Consider the following 27,332-nt stretch of genomic DNA (forward strand, 5'->3'; position numbering starts at 1 on the left):
GTAATAAATATGATGGTCCAACAAACAATATGGTGAAGATCCATGAAGTTATATACAGTGAATTCCCAGTTAAAATAATCAGTTGTATTGTATCTGCATATTAGTGAGTACTGTAATGGGCATAGTATCCAATAGATGACATTACTGGTTCTCCTGTATTTAGAGACAAAGCTGAACATATCTAAATGAATATTTTAAGAAGTTAATGAAGCAATGCAAGCATATTCAGCCTGTCCTGTTTTTGAGTTACTTTGAATTGCTTTTTCTCTTTTGCTAAAAATAGAAGGTGCACTTCTCAAGAAGTATTGCATATAATCCCAAACCAGGGATTTTTAAATTAGTCTGTGTTGAATAAGCTATAGCAATCAGCTGTACCATAGATGCAAAATTAATGTAACACACTTAACAAAACAACTTTGTGACCTGACACTGGGAATGAACCAGAACATTGATAAATAGGTATTTTCACAAGTTTTCTAGCTGGCAGACATGAAATTTAATATAGTTTGTCAGAAAAAAGTCAAAATCTTTTCTTTTTTCCTGTATTTCATTTTCTCGTCTAAAGGATAATGAGAAGTTTCTATAATTCAGTTCCTAAGAAGTTGAAATAGAAATGTATTCTTTCTGTGCTTTGATTAGAGAACAGAAGGAGCAGTTAATCTCACTGCCTTTTTAGCCACACAAGTTAAATGTACTTACTTCTATTAGTCAAATCCAAAATTTTCATTTGAGAGAAGCTCTGAAATAGACTAGGACTTAAGTGTTGGTTCCTGAACAAGTTTTTTCCACTTACTGAAACTATGGGAGGAAAGTGAATAACAGAAGGCCCAGTCCTGACAATATACTAAAATCAAATCTCTCTTGGATCAAATTTAGTTCCTAGTAACTTAATGGATATATATGTGTTGATAATATTGGCTTGCTACTGTCCACTTCCGGGATGGGTTTTCTTTTCATTATCCAGTCTAGCCAATACTTCTGGGATTTGCTGGTTGTTTGCTCTCCAGATACGTATTTGATATATAGTTTTAAAAGTTCTCAAAATTTCCTCTGGAGATATTATGGAACTATCATGGCAAGCCCAAGAGTAATATTGCACGAATTACGGTAGTTGGTTGAAACACCAACTCATGTGTGTTCCCATTGTGAGAGCATAGGATTGAAGTCAGGACTAAATTAATACCTACTGTAAGGTAAAGGTTCCCCCCGCACATACGTGTTAGTCGTTTCCGATTCTAGGGTGCTCATCTCCGTTTCAAAGGCGAAGAGCCAGCACTGTCTGAAGAGGTCTCCGTGGTCATGTGGCTGGCATGCCAAAGTTGCACGGAACGCTGTTACCTTCCCACCAAAGGTGGTCCCTATTTTTCTACTTGCATTTTTTACAGCTTTCGAACTGCTAGGTTGGCAGAAGCTGGGACAAGTAACAGGAGCGCACTCCGTTACGTGGCACTAGGGATTCGAACTGCTGAACTTTCGATTGACAAGCTCAGTGTCTTAGCCACTGAGCCACCACATCCCAAAACCACTGTAACATCTGGTAATTTAATCTCATAACAGTTTATTAATTGATAGTTTAAAGAATACACCCCACTGGTCTATCTCATAAACATGGCCAATGAAACAAACCTCTTTCTTTGCAGTTGAAGCTTCCATTTAGACTTGGCTGTGCTACACTTGCCCTTTCTCAAATCATCTATGTTAATCAAGTGATGATTTGCCATGTAAATACCAGCTCAGAGACAATCGGTAACTGTATAATTGACCTTCACTTCTGTAAAGAAATAAGCAACTTTCAAGGCAAGCATTTTTTCCAGGTTAATAAGATCTTTACTTAATTCTTGCAGGTTTGCACTTAATGAGATCTTTATTAATGCAAAAATTGAAGAGGCATTCTCTGATTACTTGCTAAATGAAGGAGGTGGCATCTGAAACATTTAATTCTTTTAATGGACTTTCTTCTAATCGGTAATGTTTTGAAGGTGATTAACTTAATTAACCCTATGATTGATAGATACAATTGCTCCGTTATTACTATAGGGCAGTGTCATCATTTTTGTGCCATTTTATTTTATTTTTGTTATAGAACATAAAATTGGCTAATAAAGTCTTTATCATTCAACCTGGGGTAATATATTAATTACTTCAGAAATCATATTCCTCTTTGCATAGTCAGTTCTATTTGATTTTTCATCTCAAACTCAGATTCATTCTGCTCTGGTTGCCCTTTTATACAGAAGGGACTGCTGTTGTAAAAGAGATAAAATAGAGACTGTTCTTTGAGCACTTCTGCATGTTTATAATAGATCTTTAGTTGTCAAGTTATGTTGACAGTAGGGTTATGATTCTCTTGACATTTAAGTTAAGACATTTTCAAGTAATTTATCCGTAAGAACTTGTGAGTTCACCAAATTATAGTGGGGCAAAAAAAGATCATATATTAAGATACACATATATCAAAAGCTGTACCTATTAGACATGTTAAAAGTCTGAATTAGTTTCTGTTGGGGAAATTATTTCTGTATGTACAATTGTTAGTGATGTTCTGAAAAAAATTAAGTATATACAGTAGCACTTTCCTGTTTCATACCTAGCCCAGTGTTCTGCTGTATAGAGGCCTTGTTTTATGTTTGCTTTTCAGTTTGATCAATGTTGATAATTATATCCCTTTAATCAACTTCACTTAGTAGCAGCAATTGTTCACTGAGGTAATACTTTTAACAGTAATGATCTCTGGCATACTGTCACTGCTAATCAACTCAGGCTGAACTCAAACTGTAGAGTAACAAAGAACAGCCAAAAAGCTAAAATGCTGCCCTGGTTAGTATTGCTTTTAACCTTCTCAAAATTATGGTTGAGATTGTGTCCAGAACAGGTTCTTAAATGCTATTAAATTTATAAGATACAGAACATTTTTTCTGAAATTGAAGATGTTTTCTGTTAGAAAATTTACAGATATCATTTTCTTGTTTTTACTGTTTACAAAACAAACCTATAGGGAATACCAACATCCCACAGTATGTATTATTTTTCAGGAAAAGGGAAGAGGAGGAGAAAATCTTCTTCCTTCTCCTCCCCCTCCCCCTCTCCCCTCCTTCCTTCTTTTCTTGAGGGGAAAAAAGGTAGTAGATAGTTTGCATTTAATGATCACTTAGGCGTAATGGATCTGAAAAAATATTTTTGTTCAGCCATTTCCCTCTACATTCCTTCAGTGTGAAACACAATATTTACATACAGGTAATATTTGACTTACAACAGTTCATTTAGTGACTGTTCAATGTTACAAATGCATCATAAAAAGTGTTTTATGACCATTTTTCACAGTTGCAACCTTTGTAGCATCACCATGATCATGTGATCAAAATTCAGATACTGGGCAACTGGTTCATATTTTTGAGTGTTGCAGTGTCCCAAGATCATGTGATCACCTTTTGCGATCTTCTGGCGAGCAAAGTCAATGGGGAAGCCAGATTCATTTAAGAACCAGGTTACTAACTTATCAACTGCAGTGATTCACTTAACAACTGAGGCAGGAAAGGTCATAAAATGGGGCAAAATTAACTTAACAAATGTCTCACTTAGCAACTGAAATTTTGGGCTCAGTTGTGGTGAATTGAGGACTACCTGTACTGCCTTTGTGGAATTGCAGGCCTTTGGCATCTTCCCAAATTCAGATACTCCTACAATAAATACATATTCTTAGTTCTGCTCAGAATCTTAATTCAGGTTAACAATAAATTAGAACTCTTTCCCCCCCAAATTTTGATAAGCAGACATCATAATTTACAATCACAGTTATAAGATTTATGATTCCTAAGATAGGCAACAGGAATTCATGCACCATTTTGAAGTTGATGAAATGAAGGAGTAAGCAGTAATCTTTCAAGAAACAGTCTTGCTCACCAAGTATATGCTAGGATCCAAGGAATGTGCCATTTCTCCATTTGTCTAATGCCATATACTATGAAGAATAGCCTTTCTGATAAATTACTTAAATAATTTTTTGTTACATGGGGGTGTAGGACTCTGCTGGTCAGTAGGAGCAAGAAAATATGTAGGATGCTTTTCTTATCTAAAGTAGCTCTTTAAATTGCAGTGGTGGTACTTTGATTATATTTATATCTCTACTCATATGTTTGGGGCGGGGCGGTGGCTCCGTGGTTAAAATGCTGGGCTTGTCGGCTGGAAATTTAGCAGCCCAGGTTCGAGACCTGAGTGCCACATGGCGGGATGAGCTCCCCTCCTCTTCCCACTCCTGCTCACCTAACACTAGGGAAGCATGTAAATGCAAGTAGATAAATGCACTTTGATGGGAAGGTAACACTACTCCATGATGTCATGCTGGCCACATGGCCACAGAAATGTCTTCAGACAGCTGGCTCAATAGCCTTGAAACAGAGATGAGCACCACCCCCTCTAGCCAGCAATAACTAGAGGGTAAAATCCACAGGGGACTCCCTTACTCATATATTTATATCCTTATCTTTGCCAATATAAACTTAAACATAAAAATTCATAACTTGCCTTGAGGGTCTTCCTGTTACAGTGTTTGCTAGACAATCAGCCTGTTTTTCGTGCTGAAGCAGTGTGATGTTCTCCCAGGAGTATAAAGTAGATTAAATCTGCTCACATAGAGTATGTGTGACATCTCTCTCTCCTCACTCTGTTCAATGATGTCACATCTGTTTCACTGAATTCTGTAGGCAGCTAGACTATGGTTCTGATAAATGTTTGTACATTAAAAGGAATCCTATGAAGTATAAGCTTTAAAGGAAATGATACTGATCTAAATATATTGAGAAAGATTCTCAGAAACAGGATTATAATTAAAGCTACATGGAAATGCTGCATATTTTTTTTCAATAGTAAGAGCTCTGGGTAGTGCCAGTCATTTACCATGATATGCTGATCAGACAGATTAATGTGAAGGGTTCAATCAAATTCACAGCCATAATGTAACCTATATGGATACAAAGTTCACAAGAACCTCATTTCATAACTATTTTTGGATGTAATTAATTTATAGTTAGATTTTTCTAAGCAATAGATTAAGATTCCACTTGGTGAGTTATTGGTTTTCATGGATTACAAAGGAATTTTAAAAAGTTTTAAAGACTTAAGAACTTTTGCCAAAAAACTGAAGAAGGCGAGTAAGAAAGTTTAAAACAGATAAAAGGGACAGTTATTTTGAAAGATTATTATTTAATTATTGATGAAAGAGCTTTTGAACAAATTGAAATTAAATTAGACAAATGAATTGGACTTTTGTGGAATAATTTTTATTATTAAAGAGTGTAAAAAATTGATGGATTTTACAAACCAAAAGATCAGGGTAATATGAGCCAGATTGTGATGCTGATTATAACTGTGGAAATATGGACTGTGATCCTGACTGTGCTATTAGAGATGAAAATATTAAAACAGATGAAAGCACAGGAAAATAAAGGAGAAAAATTGAAAGTGGGAAAGTTGCCTTTGCTTTTTCCCTTATTTGAAACTTCCATTTTTGACTTACTTTTATTTGTCTGTCTGTCTGTCTCTCTATCTACCTTTATTTATTTATATACCTCATTCATTTATTTCATTTATAATATCATAATGGCAATCAAAAGAAAAGGGCCAAAAACAGAGTTGGAGAGGATTGCTTGAGCAATTTGCAGAGAAAGGAATTACACCAAATTGGCTTCAACTTCCATCCAAAATTTTCATTTTATCGATTTGTTTTACGTCTCCAGATACTTGTTTTACACAGCTACCCATCTTAACTTCTTCTTTCATCCATCTTAACTTCTTCTTTCATCTTGTCTTTCTTCTTTACAAGTCTTCAGTCCACTTTTTTTTTTTTTTTTAGCATCAAGTGTTTGATTGAAATGAGGCAGACGGTGTATTACTGGGAAAACCATTGGTTGTAGTCACCTTCCAGTCTCATTTTTGCATGCCAAAACAACATAGTGGCAAGATTCAATAACAAAGCTGCTCCTTTTTAGTGGGGAAACATGGTGAGTTGTAGCTCCCCAAAGATATTGAACATTACTATAAGGCTTAGTTGAACTATTTTACAACTTTACCCCTGCCACTAAACGCCAAAAGTAATAAAAAACCAAAAAGCACAATCATTTTCAATTCTGTTCCACCACTTCACCATGTCACTAGCTGCATTCCTTGGGGCCCTTAGCAGCTGAATAAAGTATTAAATGTGGGACCTCTAGCTGCATAAAGTTTATTCATCCCTGGTTTAGAGCATGTAAAGCAAAGCTGAACCATTCAGAATCAGAGTCCAGGAAGACAGTGACAAGAAAACGAGACTGATATTGCAAAGTTTACAATCCAAGGGCAGAGCAACAGCACTGGGGACAGAAGGAAAATAAGTTTGTTAGTCGTAAGAAAATTGTTTGAGCTAAAGAATTAATCAGTAGACTAGCAAATAATTTTAGAATTGGAAGTGATTGAGTGAACAGATGCTTTTCTTCCTGACTCCAGCCAAGAGAAGGTATCTTCACTTTCATGAACAAGATTTTGCTACTCAAAGGCCTCCTGTGGTCTTTTGCTTCACAGGTGCTGTTTGTTAGTATCTTGCTCAGAGTCTAAAGGAAAAATATTATTTTCTGCTTCATAGTATTGAATAGGGATCCCTGTGAGAGTTCCTAATCCTCAGGTTGGAGATTTAAATGGTTTCTTGCAACTTATTTTTCTCAGTCTGCAAGGTCTTGCCTTGAGTGGTGGGAACTCGAGCCATGACAGTAAACAGTATATCTATTCCTTAATGGAGCAGCTGACAAATTAGTTATTTAATGGAAGTTTCCCAGAGCTACACTAAATGCTGGCCAATTTTGCTTGTCTCTACTGTAGTGTAGCCAAAATTATAACTCATCCTGGCATACCCTTTTCCATGGGGATAAATCGTTGATGAACATGTGAAAAAGTCTTAGCAGCCACTGCAGGATGGCTCAGCTGAAATTATTGCAATCCATCAGATTCACTAATCACTCAGAAGAATACTTTCCTTGCTTCAGATTTCTGTGAAGAAGAACAAGCCTTGAATTTTGTGCTTGCCAGTTGCTTTAGTTGAGTTTTTCGGGGAGCTACCTAAAGCACCCTGCCTGGATGCTATTACCAAATGCAATAATTCTATTACTGTTTCTCTTGTCAAATCTCATAGAATCTCTTGATAGTCAAGTTATTAATGAGGGGGAACTATGGTTTAGGAGGATTAGAATAATGAGGCAACAGTTTCCTTTTTTTCTAAAGCAGGGCTGTCAAACTCCCGGCCTGCAGGCCAGATGCATCATGCATTGGCCACGCCTACACCCGGTTTAGTGAAGGGGAATAAAGTTCCGATATGTCACATGACGCAGCCATGACAACGTGAGTTTGACACCCCTGTTCTAAAGAAAGGTGTTTGTTCAAGCCCATATTATGAGAACACCTGTTTTTCTTTTATTTGATTTCTTTGAAGACAAAGACACACTTGATTCCTGATGACTATGTGAATATAACCGTGTAGCCTTCAAGGCAACAGAGTAGTATGGTTTATCACTGCCATCTTTCAGGATATTTTTCAGTATCCCATGCTACCTTACATCTTAGGAGAACTGGAGTGGGGTGGGAGGCTGGAGAAGAAGGCTGAGATGGTGATGGCAGATGCCAGTGATCAGCAGGAAAAAACTAAAAAAAAAAAGAAAACTTTGTTGGACTACCCTTTTCAGATTTGTACAAATAATTTCCCCCATATTTCTATGCTGCATGGCCTTGAAACAACCTACTGATTAGCCTGAGAATAGAGCTGTTTCCTCAAGCTGTAATGTCAGGAGGAAGAAAAGTAAAACAGAGACCATGCAAGCAGAGCACTGCCTACACATGTACAGCTGAAGCTGGAGGGCCTATTGAGACAGTTGGTGAGAGAGCAGAAGAAAAGCCTCAAACTGCTGTTGCCAGAATGGCTTTTTATTTTGATCACTACTTTCAGATCTGGACATCTGAGGCTCCAAAGAGTCTATTTCTGTTTCCAAACTGTATCCCCAGTGTTCAAGAAACTGAGGAGAATAACTTTTATCAAGTTCTTTACATCTTTGGAGAATGCAGCATTTCTTTTCCATTTTTTTCTGATCAGCTTCCCAGCTGATCAGCTTCACTCTGTACAAGGATTTCTGTCATAAGGTGAACTCACCAGTTTGCATAAAATGATGAACAGGAGACTTGATTTAACATCATATCCAGGATCAAATGTTAAACCTAACACAATACTCCAGGCTGGACAGCCTACCTGTTTCAACAGAAACAGAATATTTTCCTGAAACAAAATTGGAGGTTTCTTGGCAACATTTCGACGAAGTCTCATTCGTCATCTTCAGGCTGGTGTTCTCAGCTTCGTGCTTCTAGGAGCACGAAGCCTAGCATTGCTCCTAGAAGCACGAAGCCGAGAACACCAGCCTGAAGATGACGAATGAGACTTCGTCGAAACGTTGCCAAGAAACCTCCAATTTTACGTGGGAGAAAACCCGAATAACCAAAGACCTACACACACACACATATATATATATATATATATATATATATATATATATATATATATATATATATAATAGATTTATATTTACTGTTTCCCTATGACTATCATTAAGTGTTGTACCTTATGATTCTTGACGAATGTATCTTTTATTTTATGTACTCCGAGAGCGTATGCACCAAGACACCTTGTGTGTCCAATCACACTTGGCCAATAAAGAATTCTATTCTATTCTATAAAGAATTCTATTTGAAAATAACCAAAATCACATTTTGTCTTTCATCAAATCATGTTCTTTGTTGGTTTATTTAAAACATACACTATCTAAATATAGCTACAAATATTGTCTTCTATTGGTTAAACAATTACAGCTGCCTAGCTTATTGAGTGGCTCCTGATCAACAATTAAGACAATGTCAGTCAAAAATATCATAATACATATACATACTAAAACCATAAACATTAAAAGCCAAGTACCAAAGTTAAGCTTTCAACTTCCTTGTTAAATTCTCTCATTCGCTTCACCCTGACCTGCCACTTGGCAGAAAACCCAAGCGTTAAGTCCTTTTTTGCAAGGCTAGGCAGGTAGACGCAAAAGCAAGGGTGTTCTATAGGGCAGGGGCTGCCATAGAAGAGGTACATTGCCTGGATCCCATAAGATGACAATGTTTAAGGGAAGAGACTAGGATTGTATGTGACAAAGGGGCTCTCTCTCTATGGGGAATATATTAAATGTATTGAGAATGTTCATCAGGTAGGCAGATTCATAACTGCCTGCCTTAAGATGACTGAAGGAAGGTCTGTGTTCTTGATCCAACAGTTTAAATGCTTTGCATATAAACTTAAAAATTTTATTGTATCCCTCTAGATGTCAGCAGGACAACAAAGTGATTTATTCCTGATGTGGGAAGTATAATTATTTTAGTCTTGGTACTTTAAGACTTTAATTTATTGAATAAGAGATACTCCAAAATCCACTAATGTTTTAATTAATAGGTAATAAAATTGAGGTGAGAGTTGTTTTACTAAGGAAACAAATTCTCATTTTTGATTTTTTTCCTTTAGGACTGAATTAATAAAGCATCAGCTCATTAAGTACATTTGCTCATTAAGGTAACAAAGTGCCTACCTTCATTGCCAGCTAAAACAGTGATTATAGAGACTGGCAGAGCTCCAATTCCTGAGAGGTTAAGAATATAACAAGAAAAGAATCCTGAGTTAAAAGTAAAGATTACCATTCATATACTCAGGGACACTGCACAGTGCAAAGATATAGCTTATTGGTTAGAACTGGATAGTGAATGCAGCGTCATTCAGAAAATGATACAACAGGGAATATACTGTCACCAAAATGACCACTGATGGACAGAGATTAGAATGCAAATTAAACGAGTCAATGTTTTCCATCGCAGAAGATACCACTTAAGTCATGTTACCATCTGACTGTCTACAAATACTATTGTATGAAGAAAAGATTCAGTCTGAGCCAATTCTAGGTCAACTGGAGTCAATGGCCCATTTCTGAGATTTCTGTTTTGTAATAGGAGCAAGTGTATTTGTGTATTTGTTGCAAAAATGCACAGTGCACTGATAGATTGATCCTCTAGTTATGGGTTTATATGCTTCTTTCCCCCCCTTAACATTATTTTGACACTTTGCCTCAGAAATCCATTATTTTCGGGGAAAAGCAGCAGAATGAGAGTGTCTATTAAGATTCTTAGTCATCCAGGTCATGGTTGTCCCAAAGGTGCTTTTTCAAAAAGCAACTGAACTTTGTTTTTCCAAACAAAGTCCAGTTGCCATTTGAAAAAGTATCTTTGGGACAGCAGAATGAGAGTTTGCTTATAAATGGCTGTAAATTTCACAATATATTTCTCTTTGAATTTTTTCTTGATTAAACTTCAGCAAAGTTGCAGATGTGTGTATAGTAAATGCTATTAATCCAAGTGTTGCCCAACTGGCATAGTAGCAAAATGAACAAAATAAGCTGGAGCAGGAAGAATGGCTCAGTCCTAAAACATTCTTATTGCCCTAAATTACAGTTAGAGTACTCATAACTTTTATTGTGCTTACTAGTGGCAATGTAGCTTTTGTAGTATTTATTATATTGTGCAATCAATTTGAATTCAATCAAGTAATCTGCAAACTCCCTCTATTTCCCAGGACCATATTTTGGAGGGAGTTTATAACTTTCCTTTCAGTGTGATATTTACTCTTTTGTTTTGTTTAGATACATAACAAGTTACGTTATGAGCTCAGTTACATAAACCCAGAGTTTGCTTGAACCCCATAAACCAACAAGGTGATCTTTTTCTAGTGTTGCCTTTACTCTGTAGACGCCTGCCCCACATCTCTAAAGCAAACTCTCCCTCTTTGTCTTAAACTGTTGCCTTTGGAGACATGTTTGTCTTGTGCAGATAGTTGACATTCTGCCTTCAAATATGATGTAGCTAAACGTCTGAGCTCCCGGCTTTTATTTGTTCATGCTTTATGGGGATAAGTTTCTTGATTTAAGGCAAATGGTGATTGGTGATTTAGCAAGAAATTTAGAGCATTTTGGGGGACCTGCAGCTAAAGCTTAATTCACACACCACTGTTTAATCAGTTTTTTCAACTTTTTGGGATAACTGCTTAGCAAGTTCTATTCCCGCCCCCCTGCATTAGTTTACTTTGTTTCTTGCCATGTTTGTTTTTTAAAAATTCTGCAATGTAATTTGTGTCTATAGAGAAACCCATCTCCCTAGTTTAAGTTCTACTTCGTCCTGTGTGGCATATTTGAAGTATCCAAAATATAAGTGATGTCCTTTATGCTTTTGTTACTTTTCAATAGGGTAATTATATCTACTTACAATCTGCTTCTTTTTCTTTCTTAAATCTCTCTTTTTCCCCTTTGTATACTCTATCATTTTGATTCTCATTTGACTTTTCTTAATGTATAGGTAGCAATTGCTGCCTTGCTATTTCTATTATACATCCTTTCTTGCCTTTTTTTGCCAATGCTAAATTCCAAAAGGTTACTAAGGACATCCAAGAGTGGAGGTGGGGGCTTGTTTAAAAAAATATCAAATTGCAACCATGTGATCAATCATCTCTTATCAATAAACAAATTGTAAAGACTCATTATTCTTTACTTTTTATTTTACTTTATTTTGGATTTATATACCGCCCTACTCCCGAAGGACTCAGGGCGGTGAACAGCCAAAAGATAAAACACACATAATACAAAATTTAAAAAACAATGTAAAAACACATTAAATAATTTTGCCAAAACAAATTAAAACACCCCATTGTCTTAAAACAGATTTAAAATAACAATTAAAAGAAAGTTAGGCCAGGCCAGCCTGTTGAAATAAAAAGGTCTTGAGGGCACGGCGGAAAGTGCGTAACTTCAATCTTAATCAGCAAAAGAGCAGCCAAAAATAGTAACTATATATTTTAACATTTATCAAATAAATCCATTTTGTGTTCCAAGTTATAATTTTCTCTGCAATATAAAGCAATGAAATCTTTTCCCATTTATACATAAATCTTTAAAGCACCATCCAGTTCTGGTAAAAAAAAAAATCCACTAACACTTCCCAGAAACCACATCATATATATTTTAACTGTGGTTGAATAAACCCACTTTATATTCCTTCCATTGACTTTTAAAAGCTTGATCCTTAATCCATCAACCAACGTCTCCCAAGTTAATTTCTAATCATTTGTCCCCTCTCATGAATAACTTCAGTACCGTATTTTCCGGCGTATAAAACGACTGGGCGTATAAGACGACCCCCAAATTTTCCTGTTAAAATATAGGGTTTGGGCTATACTCGCCGTATAAGACTACCCCTCTTCCAACGCACACCAAATAAAAATAAAAAAACATCAACTGGCTCACCCACAATGTAAAAGCAGCTGTGCTAGACCCAAAATGGCCCCTGCAACAAGCAGGAACCTCACACAGCCACAAAAAGCCCAAAAAACCCCAACTTTCACACTTTACACACACACAACACAACACAACACAACTGGCTCACCCACAATGTAAAAGCAGCTGTGCTAGACCCAAAATGGCCCCTGCAACAAGCAGGAACCTCACACAGCCACAACCCCCCCCAAAAAAAACAACTTTCACACTTTACACACACAAAATTCCACATACAGCTTTGTGAGATTTTGTGTATTTGTGTAGTTAGAGTGAAACACTACAAAAACACACTAAATCTCAGAAAGCTGCACAAATATTATTTTATTTTATTTTTATTTTTATATGAAAGCTAAATTTAAAACTTCCTAAACTTTAAATGGCTAGGTCTAAAAAAGAACAACTAAAAAAAACCCCAATTAACTATTTTTTTTAAAGATCACAAAGGGGAAAAAAACTTACCCAATAGAACAGGGGTCTCCAACCTTGGCAACTTTAAGACTTGTAGACTTCAACTCCCAGAATTCCTCAGCCAGTTTTGTTTTGCTGGCTGAAGAATTCTGGGAGTTGAAGTCCACAACTCCCTGCCTGCTTGATTGCAGGCAGGGAGTTGCTTGCTGATGGAATGGATTCAGGCAAGCGTAGCAAGGCAAGCGTTGCGACTAGCAGCTAAGGTAAGCAAGCTGGAGGGGGAAAACTTTTTTCCTTCTACATGGCTCTGGCGATCCCAGCTGAGTTGCCTGATTAGCAGATCGTCAGAGCTTGGATCGCCAGAGCCATTTAAGGCTCGTCAGAGCCTTTTGGGCTGGTCTGCCTGATTACAGGAGAACGACACCTGGCGTATAAGACGACCCCCAACTTTTGACAAGATTTTCATGTGTTAAAAAGTCGTCTTATATGCCGGAAAATACGGTTCTTTAACATGTCTCTTTTGTAAATCTCAAGTAAGAAGGCTTTCCAAGTCACTCTTCTAATATATTATTTGTAATTTCCTTTAATCATTAAGACGTCAGCCAGTTTGACTTGTAAATCTATAAAAGCATATGTTTCCATATCAGTTTGCCCCATACTGAGTTGGCTTACTTACAAAATTGTTTAATACTATGAAAATGGAATTAACAGGATATAGAAGAAGAACAGATTTTACTAGATAAAACAGGGACTGAGGTTGATTTGAATGGGAATTTGAAAATGGATTGAAAAAAATGCTAGACTGCAAGAGCGATGTGAAAAAAGATACTGTCGATTTGAAAAGGATTTAGAAATGCCAATCTACAAGAATGATATTAGAAAGAATGCCACAGTGGATTTACATTTGAAACTGACTGATATCTTAACAACTAAAGAAGACATACAAATAATAAATCAGAAGAATGATGTGGAAAGCCTTCTTATCTTGCATTTATAAAGGGGACATGTTATACTACTAAAATTGTTCCTGAAAGGAGACAAAGACAAAGTGATAAGAAATCAACTTGTGGGATATTATTTGATGAGATTAAAGATCAAGCTTTTAAAAAGTAAACAGAAGTATAAAGCGAGCTTTTTTTACCAGGGTTAAAATACATGTGTTGTGGTTTCTGGTAGTATTAATGGATTTTTTTGTGTTTTTGTGTGAGCAGAACTGGATGATGAGGCTTTAAAGACCTACTTATAAATGAGGAGAGGTGTTTTTTTGCTTTGTTTCTTAGAGAAAGTGATCAATTGGAATACAATATGGATTTATTTCACTAAGCTTAAAATACATGTGTTACTGTTTCTAGAAGATTTTAATAGACTTTTGCTATTAGGATCGAATGCTGAGCTTTTATAATTTGATTATTGATAAGGAATGAGGTCTGAGAAAAAGATATTTTAAATTGAAATATTAGAGAAGGTGTTAAAATTACTGAAATTGTTTATATTTGTCTGGCGGGGGAATCATCTTTTATATATATTTTATTTCTTCTCTTTTTTTCTATCTCCTTATACTTCTTTTTTCTTTACTTTTTATATTTAACTTAGTTTGGATTAGTTTTCTATCTTTGTAATAAATTTAAACATTATTTAATCTTTATTTTATTTGAATAGTTTTGTACTTTTTTCACACTTTTAAAGAAACTATTCCATGCTTTATTGGTATATATTGCATCAATAATATACGTATCTTTAGAATAAAATACATATGGTAAACATTCTTACAATATGTACTTACGGAAGATGTACTCTATTCAAAGAACTCACACAGAAGCTGCTGTTATGTACAATGTACAATGATGAAATTGATATGTGGACATTTAGTAATAATCAGAAGAAGGGCCATTTCTGAATCATACACAGCAGAATATATATATTGAAGCAGCCTCTAGTTGTGGAAATAGGCTTTATGTAAGTCCTAGGGACTGTTAGGATTGAAGCTTGGTATGAAAATTAAATTTTTATATGATTTTATACTTGGTCTATCAGAAGAGTCTGCTTATTTATTTTCATGAGACTTTGTCGAAGGAATATCGTTTTCTCGCTGTTGATTAATGATTAATTAGTCAACAGCCATCATTTTATGCATTAATTACTGTAACTCTTTGCCCCCTTCGCTTGAATTATGAAGCTTCTAATATTTTTAGAACCTGCTATGTTTGTCAGAAGAGAATATAATCCAGCTCTTGAACTTGGAGAGAAATAATTGCCTAGGTTAAGTCTGAAATCCTGTTATTATTTATAGGAAATGAAGTAGGTGGTACAGACTGCTAGGAACAATAATTTTGACACACAAATACTAGAATAATCACAGGTCTCTGATTTGGAATAAAGGGGAAATGCAACTAACCTGTACCTTAAGAGTTTTTTGTTTTTCAAATCAGTGTAATTTTTATTTGTGTTAAAACAGGCTGGTGTCATAAATCTCATGATTTATCTCTGTTACCTGTTTTGCTGAGTTTCTCTAGGGCCACAGATAGTGGATAAGCAAAGTGGAGGTATTTTCATTATATACACTTTCTTCCTCTGATTAATTATTTAAGACCTTGCTTTTTTGCTTAGATTCTGGTTTTTTTGCATTAACTTTTCATCCTTGTCTGAGGCAAGCCGGTGTGAGTTCCGCACAAGTGTGTTCCATGTTTTTCAGGATATGTCTATCATATGCTAGTTGTTATTGTTGTGATTGTTCAGTATTGAAATAGTCTTGATGCTTTTGAGAACACATCAAGATAATTGCAAGTACAAAAGTCTTGTTTTCGTTGCACATTGGGTTCAATTGAAGGTATACAGGAAGAGGATGAGCCAGGAGGTCAAAATGTTTAATTTTAATTCTTTTGATAAAAGGACTATTTTTTTCCACATGAGAATAGCCTGAAACATTATGTATCCATATTGCAGAGCATAGGGTACCTTGCCACAATGTTCTTTGATGCACTGCTGTTATTCTTATAGATCGAAAATTATTTCATGCCACTGTGAAAAGATGTAGGGTTGTTATTTCTGATTTGTGGGGTTTTTATTTAAATTCATGTACATTATGTCCTATTGAAAAACAAAGCCATTTGTGGATTTGGGGTACTATTGCACCATTTCAAGTTAATCGCTTATTTATAAAACTGTTGACAACCTTAAGGATGAACCGTATGGTTTTTGAGGGAGGTGATAAGGATTAACAATGAACTGGGATATTTCAGAACTATAATTTAGCCTTACTTATTTCTGGTCTTTGAGATATAGTATTATTGTAAAACGTCTGAAGCAAGGAGGTTTCACTTTTGCACTGGAACAGATTTAAGAGTATTAGTTTATTTATTTATTTATTTATTAGTCATATTTCTATGCCGCCACTCTCCGAGGACTCTGGGCGGCTTACACCAAAGACAGTATACTAAATAGCATATTGCCCCCAACAATCTGGGTCCTCATTTTACCCACCTCGGAAGGATGGAAGGCTGAGTCAACCTTGAGCCGGTGAGATTTGATCCGCTGATCTGCTGAACTAGCAGTCAGCTGAAGTAGCTGCAGTACTGCACTCTAACCACTGTGCCATCTCGGCTTTTTAGTTTGAAATTCTGCTAGTCTGCCATAAATCCAGATAATAAACTGAATTTAAATTAGCTAATATAGCGTTTTTCAAATAATTTCTGGTTAATAATAATAAGAAAAAATACTTAGGAGCCTAAGCCCAGAAGCAGCTGCCCCAGTTCTACTTGTTATCAATGAAGTCGGTACACTGTCTCTTGCGAATGATTTCCATTTTTGAAAATAGTCACTTTGTGTGAGAAAATGAGCTTGAGTATGATTAATGCTCTGCCTGACAATCTGGACGGGGAGCTCCCAGTTGACTTGCAAACAGAATATTGCATTTCCACTGTGTATCTATCTGGGAAAGACTCATTGCTGTCTGTCTGAAACAGAATGTGTTAACATTTCCAGTTAATGTTCCATAAAAATGCACTGTGGATTAATGGCCAAATAAATTAACCTCTTCTAGTTGGGCAAGGTAAATTCTCCATTAGAAATAGCAATTTGAAAATGCGCTGTTCTGTGGATTTGCATCTTGTTTGTCCAGAGACGAACTAGCACTGTGACAATTGGGTTTAGAAACAAGCCATAGGAGAAGAAATTGAAACAGCTGGATATGTTTAACCTGAAGTTGAGGAGATTAAGCGGAGGTGAATCACAGCCTTGAAATGTTGGTAGTTCTGTCATGAATAACAAGAAGCAGAATTGTTCTCCATTACACCAGAGAGTTGGTATAGGATCAGTGGGTAGCAATTGTAGGAAAACAGATTTTTGGATAACTGTTAGTAGAAATTTCTTGTAAGAGCTGTACAGTCTGCCATAGGGAGGATAGGCAGGCCTGTGGAAGTACTGGGCAGTTATCTATTGGGGATAATAGAATCCTCTATTGCTGTTCTTGAATTGAACAGGGAATTGAACTAGATGATTTCCAGGTTTCCTCTCTGTCCCTCTATTATGTTGAATTTTTTCTGCACCCCCTTTGACCTGAGTACCCCACAAATAATTTATTTCTGTTTATTATCGTTTTTCTTTGGCTAATTTGAGATTCCAATAATTTATCTTTTGAAACATTTTAGAGTAATTGTGGACCACAGAGAAAGGGATGGAAGTTGTGTAATGTTTTGCAGTTTTCTTCATATTTGGTGTCTCTCAGATGAATTTATTGAACACTCTTCAGATTAATCCATTATAACAAGATGTATTGCAATGTTGTAATATGGATGGGAACATAGGATTAGGTTTGTGCTGTAGATGAATAATTGTCCTATCAGTGTGAGATCACATTTAAGTTGATTTAACTCTAAAACAAAGTAGATATCAGAGAAATAATGTAGCTTAAACTGACAATAACACAAATACCGTGTTTCCCTGAAAATAAGAGAGGGTCTTATTTTCTTTTGACCCCCGAAATATGGCCTTGGCCTTATCGGGGGGGGGGTTATTATTTTTCAGGTTCAGGAGGCCCCTAAACATAGGCCTGCTGCTGGGGGACTGGTGCCAGAGCGCCGACCAGCTGCTTTGCCGATTCCGCTCAGGCCACTGCCTCCAGCAATCGTGGCAGCTTTTAATTTGCTTCCCGTGCAAACAGCACGAGGTGAGGTGAGGTGGGGGGGGCGAACGGTGGGGAAACATGCCCCATCTGCACCTGCCATCCACCCGGAATGGCCTCGCAGAGGCCGCTCCCGCAAATCGTAGCTTCCATGCCCCTTGTCTTAGTGGCGGCCTCCTGTCTCTCTTCTCCTGAGTGGCAGCGATGCGTCCAGCTCACTGAATCTGGCCTGCTGATCTCGGGTGGCAGCAGCTCTGACCTGATCCTCGCTGGCAATGCTGCAGGCAAGAATTGGCCATGCAGATCCTACTTCATGGCTGCGCAGACAGCCCACACCGGCCACTGTTCGGAGCCCAAGCACCAGTACCCCTCCCCCCAGGTTGACAGGGCTAGGGCTGGCAAGAGTTTGTTTGTGGCCGCTCTTTGTGGCCGCCACTAAGAGAAGGGACGCGCAAGCTATGATTTGCAGGAGCGGCCTCCACGAGGCCATTCCAAGTGGATGGCAGGTGCGCGTGGGGCATGTTCCCCCATCGTTCACCCCCCACCTCGCCTCCTCACCTCATGCTGTTTGCACAGCAGCTGCGCATGCGTATAAGTTTTTTTGGGGGGCTTATTTTTTGGGGGGGCTTACAGTGCATGCGCTCGAAAGCCCAATTGGGCTTATTATCAGGACATGTCTTTTTTTTTTTTTAATTTGATTTATATGCCGCCCTTCTCCGAAGACTCAGGGTGGCTTACAATGTGCTCAGCAATTTTCAGGGAAACACGCTAGTACTACATGCTAGTCGCAGCAGAACAGATTATTTTAATGGAAGCATGGTTGATTTGGTCAACAAGAACACCAAGAAATGGAAAGTTAGAATTTCTTACAAGAGTTCAGTAAGGGTTTGTTGTGGCTCCATTATCTGAGCCTGTGTCATCGGCAGGAGAGGACTCCGAGAGTGAAGGAGAGGAGTTGGCAAGGCCTCCCTCTTCAGGACCCTCCTCTCTGGCAATGCCTTCGGTGTCCGCTGAAGGGCAAGAGATAGGGCCGGGGCTAAGCACGTCCACGCAGCCACAGATGGACAGTGATGAGGGTAATGAGTCTTGGCTGGATCCACGCCAACGTCGCAGAGATAAGCGCGCGCAACAGAAGAAAAGGTGTGCCTGAGATTAGGCTGAGTCACTGGACCCCACCCCACAGGATATAAAAGGCCAGTCAAACCTTGTGACGAACAAAGCTGAAAGCTTCCATGCCATTCTGCATTACGGGACTTTTGGCTATAAGACTTTACTGGATTATCTCTGGACTTGATTTGACCATAATTATTGAGCTGTTTCTTTTGATGTATCAGAAGTGGGGAGAAGTTATCTCTCCTCTTTGTAAATAATAAACTCTTGGCAGGCAGCCACTAGGTTGTTGCCAAGTTCCGTTATCATAAGGAAAAGGATTTTGCCGGCTGGTTTGGTCTTTAACTCTTGAACGTCTGTTGGGGTGTGTGCGTGGGGTTGGGGACAGAACAGGGTTCACCAACAAAGGTAGTCCACCACTTGTGAACACAATTGGGAGAGAAACCCGGTCTTTGAGCAAAGCTGTTATTAAGCTGATGCCCATGTGAATGCTTTGGGCAATGATTGCAATCCTGGTATTCTGGTTGCAGTTGTTCAGCAATCTCCTAGGTCATTAAAAACAATAGCAATAACAATATACCATAGTGCTTTACAGCCCTCTCTAAGCAGATTACCAAGTCAGCATACTGCCCCCAACAATTTAGGTCCTCATTTTACTGACTTTGGAAGGATGGAAGGTTGAGTCAGCCTTAAGCTGTGAGGATCAAACTCCTGGCAGTGAACTGAATTAGCCTCCCATACTGCATTCTATCCAGTGTGCCACCATGGCTCCTAGAGTGAAGTGAAAGAGTTGCCTGTTGAGTTCAACTCCCTTCTGTGCATGGAAGGGAACTCCTCCAAAGGCTTGCAGGAACAGAGCTCAGATTTTTGGGATCTGACCTCAGCCACAAGAAGCTGAGATTCCCTCCTGGCTGCCTCCTTGAAAGAGCTCCTGTCGGGAAGGAATCTCAGCTCTGCAGCAGGTGACAGCAGTTTGCAGCCTTCCCTGCCAGCTTCCCCACTGACTTTCTGGGGAAGCTGGCAGAGAAGATTGCAAATGGAAATACATAATCGCGGGGTGCTTGGCAACAGCCATAAATGCAAACAGGTTGCTAAGCACCCAGATCTCAATCACAGAGGGATGTAGTGAAAAGTTTTGCAACAAATGAAAGAGTTTTACAGGTGGCAAACCACCTCTTCTGTGGCTGTTGTGATTCTGGACCCTTGTTAAACAAATAGTTGTAAGTTGAGGACTACCTGTACTATTACTCAGTTTTTATATAAGAGTTGCTTTATGCTATTAAAAAGTTTTTTACATCCCAAAACATTCAATAGTCATTCTTTTTAACATGGACTGGTAATGAGGCATATGTTGACAGATGGGTAGATCAATAGATTTACCTATCTGTTAAACTTTGTTCTGATTTTGCACAAATGCTTTTCATTACTGTATTCCATTAGCTGTTTTTGAACATGGGTTTACTGCTATTCCAAAAATAGCATTATTCCATTAAAAAATCATGACCCTAAGTAGCCCACCTATCACTTGATCAACTCTACCACTCTCCTTCCTGGTCCAGATTCTCCTGTTAGGATTGGGAGTGAAATTAGCACAAGGAAAGAGCAAACAGATGAGGGAAAACAACATTCTCTTGTCCACCAGCCTACCATAGCAGTTAATTCAGTTTCTCTTTTTCGATTCTAGTTTTGCTACCATCCACATGCATAGATACACTCATTCTTTTTTAAAAGGAAAATCTATTACTGCTTTGTTGTCCAATAGAGCTGTAAACCTGGGTTTGTAATGTGCCCAGATAAGTACTCCCGTTAAGCACTTAGGCTGAACTTATAGCAAAGGTTGTATCAGAAGAAGCTGCAAAACATTACATTTTACACCAAAATAACAGAGATAAACGTAAATGTAATGGCCTAAGAATCAATTGAAAGTGATGATGAAATTAGGTCTTTTTAAGAACAGCAGAGCATCTGCTGGATAGCAAGATGTGAGAATGGCCCTAAGGGGGAAAATGATTTCTGCAGCTGTTCTGGCAAAATGTATACAGTGCAGAGATAACTTTGGTAAAAGTATGCAGGAGCCATTAAAAAGGAAAAGAAAATAGACAACTGTCCTGGGAAAGGGGAAGGTGAGAGAAAGAAACTCAGAATAGACTCTGTTTGGTATAAGAGGTGGCAGAGAGAAATATCAGGCTTTCCAAATTTTTTTAGTATATTTTACTATATATAAATTAACAATAAAATTCCCTACTAGAATAAAGTACAATTCTTATGATTCTTGCAATCTGTTCCATCAAATACTTCTCTAATAGTGATTAGCAGTTAACTCCAGGATGGTAGTATGTGCTCAAAAAGAATAGTATGCCTGCCTCTTAGAACCCTCTGTGATCCATTGCTACTGTAGAGAAGTCAGTACAGGTAATCCTCGGCTTAGCAACCATTTGTTGAATAACTGTTCAAAGTTACAGCAGCATTGAAAAAAAATGGCTTACGAGGCAAAAAGGCAGCTGGGGTAATGACCATAATGAGGCCTGCATGGGCCAAAAAAAGGGGGGGGGCGGTATGGCCCAAGGCAACCCAAAACCAGCCCTCGGCCATCCTTCAACCTCTCCCACTCTCCGGTCTTTGGTCAATTATACCTCCAGTCTGCAGCCCAATTCAGGGGGCCTCCGGATTCCTCCAGGAAACGGGCCCATAAAAGCCAGCCCCTAACAGGTCCAGGCTGTTGGCTATTTGCCTCTCACCACCCGTCAATGTCAGTAACAATTGGCTGCTGCCCCCTTGCCTCCACCAACGTCCAGAGCAGAGCACTTCAATTGAAGTGATCAGATGTTCTCTCTCTTCCATGGGAGAACCCTTTTGCAAGTGAGCAGTGAGTTAGCCTGCAGTACTGCATTCTAATCATTGCATCACCACGGCTCTTACTAATTTAACAACTGCAGTGATTCACTTAACAACTATGACAAGATGGGGCAAAAACCCACTTAACAAGTGTATCACTTAGCAATAGAAATTTTGGGATCAATTGTCACAAGTCAAGGACTACCTGTACCTTATTTCAAGAGTCCATATGCACTATAGGTAAACTGCTATATTCCCTTTTTACGACCCTGTAATCCCTTAATTTGGGGTGTAGATCAATAATTGGTGTGGCAAATACCAGAGATGATGAAATCAAGGCCAAATGACAGAGCTATTTTGTTGCTTTTTTTGTTTTATCTTCAACATCCTAGGCAGGATGTGGTCAGTTTCCAGTAATTCTAAGGTCAGTAACTTCCTGGCTTCTGATGTGCACTCCTTAATTTGCAATTGTCTTTTCTTCCCTGCATGTATACATAGGTAAAGTGCAATAGCTCAACTGCTAAAACTCTAGATGCATGAAAAGGGAAAGAAAGTGTGTGTTGTGGACAGATAAAAATTCTTGCCAGAAAAACTGATAATTTCGTTTGAAATTATGATAATTGAACTGATAATTATACAGTATATATATAATTAAATGCGGGAATATTTGCAGTGTATGATTTAAGAAGTCAAAATGGCGTCCATGATGGTGCAATCAAAGTTCTATCTGTTTTTTTATTGATGTTGCACATAAACATTTATTGTTGTCAGGCAGAGCATCAATCACTCTATCACGATTCTCACCTTGACTTTTTTTACTATACCTTGTGGACACCCCTGACTGTTGCCTTCGTTGGTGGTGAACAAAAGATTATGTTTTGCGAAGAAGGTTCCTCTTGTAAAATTCTGTTGTCATCTGATAAATCGCTTAGAATACATTAGTGATGATAAATGTGATCTTCTTAAAGGGAAATCTTTTCATTTGATTTAGTACTTTGAGGATTAATTGCTTGCCCTACTAAATTGCTTCATAAAAGTGCATACTTTTTAAAAAATTCAAATTCGTCATGGCATGATTAGTTAGACCAGTCCACAGTTTTGGATGTTAATTACACTAGTTTATTCTGTACTTTTAATGATTATTAATACTTGCACAGCATGTTTTGGCTTTATATTTGTTGGCTGCTCCTTTAAAATCTCCATTCCCTTTCTTTTCTTTTTAAACTTAATGATATGCTTAGCAAAGAGCAGAAATTACTTTACAGAATGCAGCAGGAAGGGTTAGGGTTAGGGTTAGGGTCAGTGGTCGGTTCTAACCAGTATTACCACCGGTTCGCTTCACGCACACACTTTGCGTGCGATCGGTGCATATTTGCGCTTTGTGCAAATGCATTGAATTCCATAACAGCTGAGGCATGGCAGTCCGCTCTGCCATGCTTTTCAGCTGGGCTAAAAATGAAGGAATAAAGGTAGGTATAGCGAAGGGGCAGGCGGGAGGGCCCAGCTGATGGTCGGAGCGAACCGGTTCGCTCTCACATCAACATTTCTGCTACCAGCTCTCCTGAACTGGGAAGAACCAGTAGCAACCTAAAACTGGCTAGGGTAATAATTTCTTGTAACTTTACTATCAATAATATTTTAATATCTTCTATTAAAAGATCCTGGCTGGTAAATAAATGTTTAAAAATACTGATTAGCTTTTTCTCCTCAAGTCAGTTAATAAGTATAATAATATTAAAAATATGCAATAGAAAGATAGGAGAAAATCAAAATCAGCGTTTTTTACAGAACTAGCAGATGATAAAACAGGGGATCTAATTAACGCTGACCTTTGTTGCAATAACATCCCAACTAAATGTTCAAATCAGGAAGGATCAAGGCAACCTATGAAGGAAGAAGTTTTATACATTAAGTATTTTACAATGGAAAGACTTTTTCCCATTGTTCAGAAGTGCAAAATGTATGTCTAATTGGTTTTAGTTACACATTACAGCAATCAGTCTTCTAAATAAGCACTTGAGAATTGCTGAGGAACATGCATTCTCCTTACCAGTTATAAACACCCAAAAGACATTTTACAACCATAATTATTACCATGGTGGAATTGGAGCCTCATCAGGATGCAGAACCTGGAAAATCAGGCTGCTTAAGTATTTCTGTAACTTAGGACCTAATTTTTATTCTAAAATGTATCCTAATAAATAATTGTACTTTTGTATAAAGTATAGACTTGTGGCCCCTTCAATTTGTTATAGTAGAAATGTTTATAGATTATATTCTAATCATCAGGTATAACTGATGAGCAAATGTAATTCATGAATACTTTGCTATAAACTTTGCCATAATGAGCCATGGTGGCACAGTGGTTAGAGTGCAGTACTGCAAACTACTTCTGCTGACTGCCGGCTGATTGCAGTTTGGCAATTCAAATCTCACCAGGCTCAAGGTTGACTCACCTTCCATCCTTCCGAGGTGAGTTAAATGAGGACCCAGTATGTTGGGGGCAATATGCTGAATCTGTAAACCGCTTAGAGAGGGCTGTAAAGCACTGTGAAGCAGTATATAAGTTTAAGTCCTATTGCTATTGCTATAATAGCTTTTAAGTTACCAGAAAATTTGTTATCATTTTTTTCTACAATTGACTCAATGTGGCAACTTAACATATTTTTGAGATAGCATTTACGTTTTAACCATTATGGAAAGTATCAAAATGTATTTACAGATTTACATAGCTTGTGATAATTATTTTCTAAGTGTCTTACTGAAAAATATGGCACTTTGTAGGTGTCTCAGCTTTTTCCAGTTTGAATAGTAGATGTATATGGATTTGGGGTATCTGATCCTGTGCTCTTCATGCTTACAGTATGTGTATTTTAACGTATTCATCATATTAAGCCATAGGTAGTTTGGTTTGACTTTGTGAGAAGTGTGAATCCAACTATTATGTTTATAAACTGTGGCATACAATTGAGTGTTATATCTCAATTGTGCATGTTCAAAATGCCATGAATAAACATACAGTGGCTTAGTGCAGAGTATGAATTGAGTGTATATATTAAAATTATAGATATAACATCATAAGAGTCCTCTGCTTCTTTTGTGACTTTGTGGTTTGACTCTATATTCACTATCTTTTATACTTTAAAAATATGATTATGTCTCTGTCCTAGATTTTATGCAAGCATATCACTGTTTCTTATGATTATTTTAGGAACTGGAAGTATAGTGATTTATAGAGACACAGAGAAGAACCTATTTGCAAATAAGCAATGTTAATTTGGTAGCAAGTTTATTGTTTAGAAGAAACAATAACAAGTTTATTGTTTTCCAGTATATGTACTGGAAAAGAATTCTAGTTTAATAGGATAGCAAATTATGGGAAGGTATAATGTATCTGCTTTCTTTGCTTATGTAACAGTTCTTGCATATTTTTTATCAAAGATATCTATCTTCCATCTCTACAGTGATATACTTCAAAATACCTTTTTTCTTTCTGTTAAGTCTTTTTCTTTTGAGTAAGACGTAGCTTCCACAGCTATATGCCAATCTATATCCCATCAAATTTCACTGATCTTGATGACATCCTATTTAAAAAATAAATAATTAAAAACAATTGGCCAGCATGGTGAATTATACAATACATCTAGTTTGGCTCTTGATAATGTAACATTAAACAGAAAAGTAAAGTTTAAGAATTTAGAAGCTTAATTCTAGACCAGGTAATAAAGCAAAATTTTCACTGTGAGTTTAATTGTCCTTTAAAACTAATTGCCTAAGTTCTTAGCTGTAATCATTTCTGGACTATATATGATAGATATAGAAGCCATACATGATATATAAGAGGAAAACAACTCTGATTTACGTAATTCTATATTTCATTTTTTAAATTCATTTGAAGATGCCATCCTTTAAATTGATTTAGCAAATGTTTTTTTTCATTAGAAAGGGCATCTAATATAAAGAATAAACACATATTTTGTTGTACTTTTGGAAACTAGGTATGATTCACAGAACATGTCTCTAACAGGAACCAAGATGCATCTTGCTTTTTAAATGAGAAAAGCATGTAATGAAATGGCTAATTAGATTACTAAGTATGATTAAAATATTTTCACTTTTTGCCATTGCCAAGCCCTGAAACATTTTTAAATGTTAGAGGACCAGAATCAAAATCTATTCTCAAAAATCTATTCTATTTTGAAGCAAAGAAAATTTTGAGAAAAATTATAGCCCCTATATAATCTCAATTATAGAAGTTAAATCAGTACTTGCTAAAAAGCATGGCTAGGAAACTATAATATAGCATCCGATTTTATAAAAATTTCTTTTTTTAAAAAATAAGACATTCCTGTTGTGTAACTCCTGTTGTGTAACTCTTGATTAGTGAACTAATACTGTTTGCAAGTTGAACTAAATGTAACATTAAAGATATATCTACATATTAAAGTAGATTTACCTTCACTTATCTATTTTCCTCTTCGAAGTAGATGGATGGTTCAAAATGTGATTTTTTTTTTAATATTAATGAGGTAAATAACATTTCAAGAAGGCAGACAAATTCAGCATCATTATACAGGGCTAAAAAAGATACCAAATATCTAACCTAACCTTTGAGAATTGTATTTATACGCATATTTTATATTATCCATGATACACAATAATCAATGATGATATAACTCATGAAAACTTCATTATAGGAGAGATACACATTATTCACAATTTTTGTGAATTTTGAATATTTGATTATCAAGCTTTAGAAACAGGCTTTAAAAGAAATTTAAAATATAGTGCTGTACTCCAAATAAGGACCACAGAAAATTTGATTCAAAAAAATATGAGAAGGGTTATTTAAGATTCATGTCTTTGAGTCCTTAAACAGCTCTCAGCTCTGTTCACTTTAGACTGAATAGAGGATATTTGTCTAATATAAAGGCAACTGCATTTATTCACTTAAAACGCTATTTTGAATTTTATATTTCAGAGAACAATGAATCTGGAAATAGTTGATTGAATGAGACTGCTGTAGTGTTTATTAGATTAATTCCCTATTATTAACAGTAACAACAATAATTAACAATTGCATTGTAAAAACCGTCAATTACAGTCTTTATGTTTTTGCCTAGCTAAGTAATCAGTACTATAATCCATAGATATTTGTCCATCTTTTCATCTTCTTAAGAAAGTGCTTGCTGTCATATGGCAGATGTGCACTGTAAAATGTTTCTAGATTCTAACACTGATTGTATGCAGTGTTAGTGATAAATGAAAAATGGTCATACTGAGACATTTAATCTCTGCACCTCTGCTTTTTGCCATAGCCAAGGAGTCAAAGAACAGTGATTTAACAGAATTGGAGTAAGAGTACTCTGACTCCTTACTCATCTTAAATCTACAGCTGTGAAATGTAGCAGAAAATTAGCTCATTCTTCAAATCCAGGAGATAG

General features: G+C 37.0%; 1 protein-coding gene across 4 annotated transcripts in view; it reads left to right on the plus strand.

Moving 5' to 3' along the window:
* ARMH3 (armadillo like helical domain containing 3) overlaps positions 1 to 27,332 on the plus strand; it is a 133,913-nt gene that overhangs the window by 59,583 nt on the left and 46,998 nt on the right. The window lies entirely within an intron of this gene.

This window comes from Pantherophis guttatus, chromosome 6 (genome assembly GCF_059756535.1).
Source record: "Pantherophis guttatus breed Tessera chromosome 6, ASM5975653v1, whole genome shotgun sequence".
Classification (NCBI taxonomy): Eukaryota; Metazoa; Chordata; class Lepidosauria; order Squamata; family Colubridae; genus Pantherophis; species Pantherophis guttatus.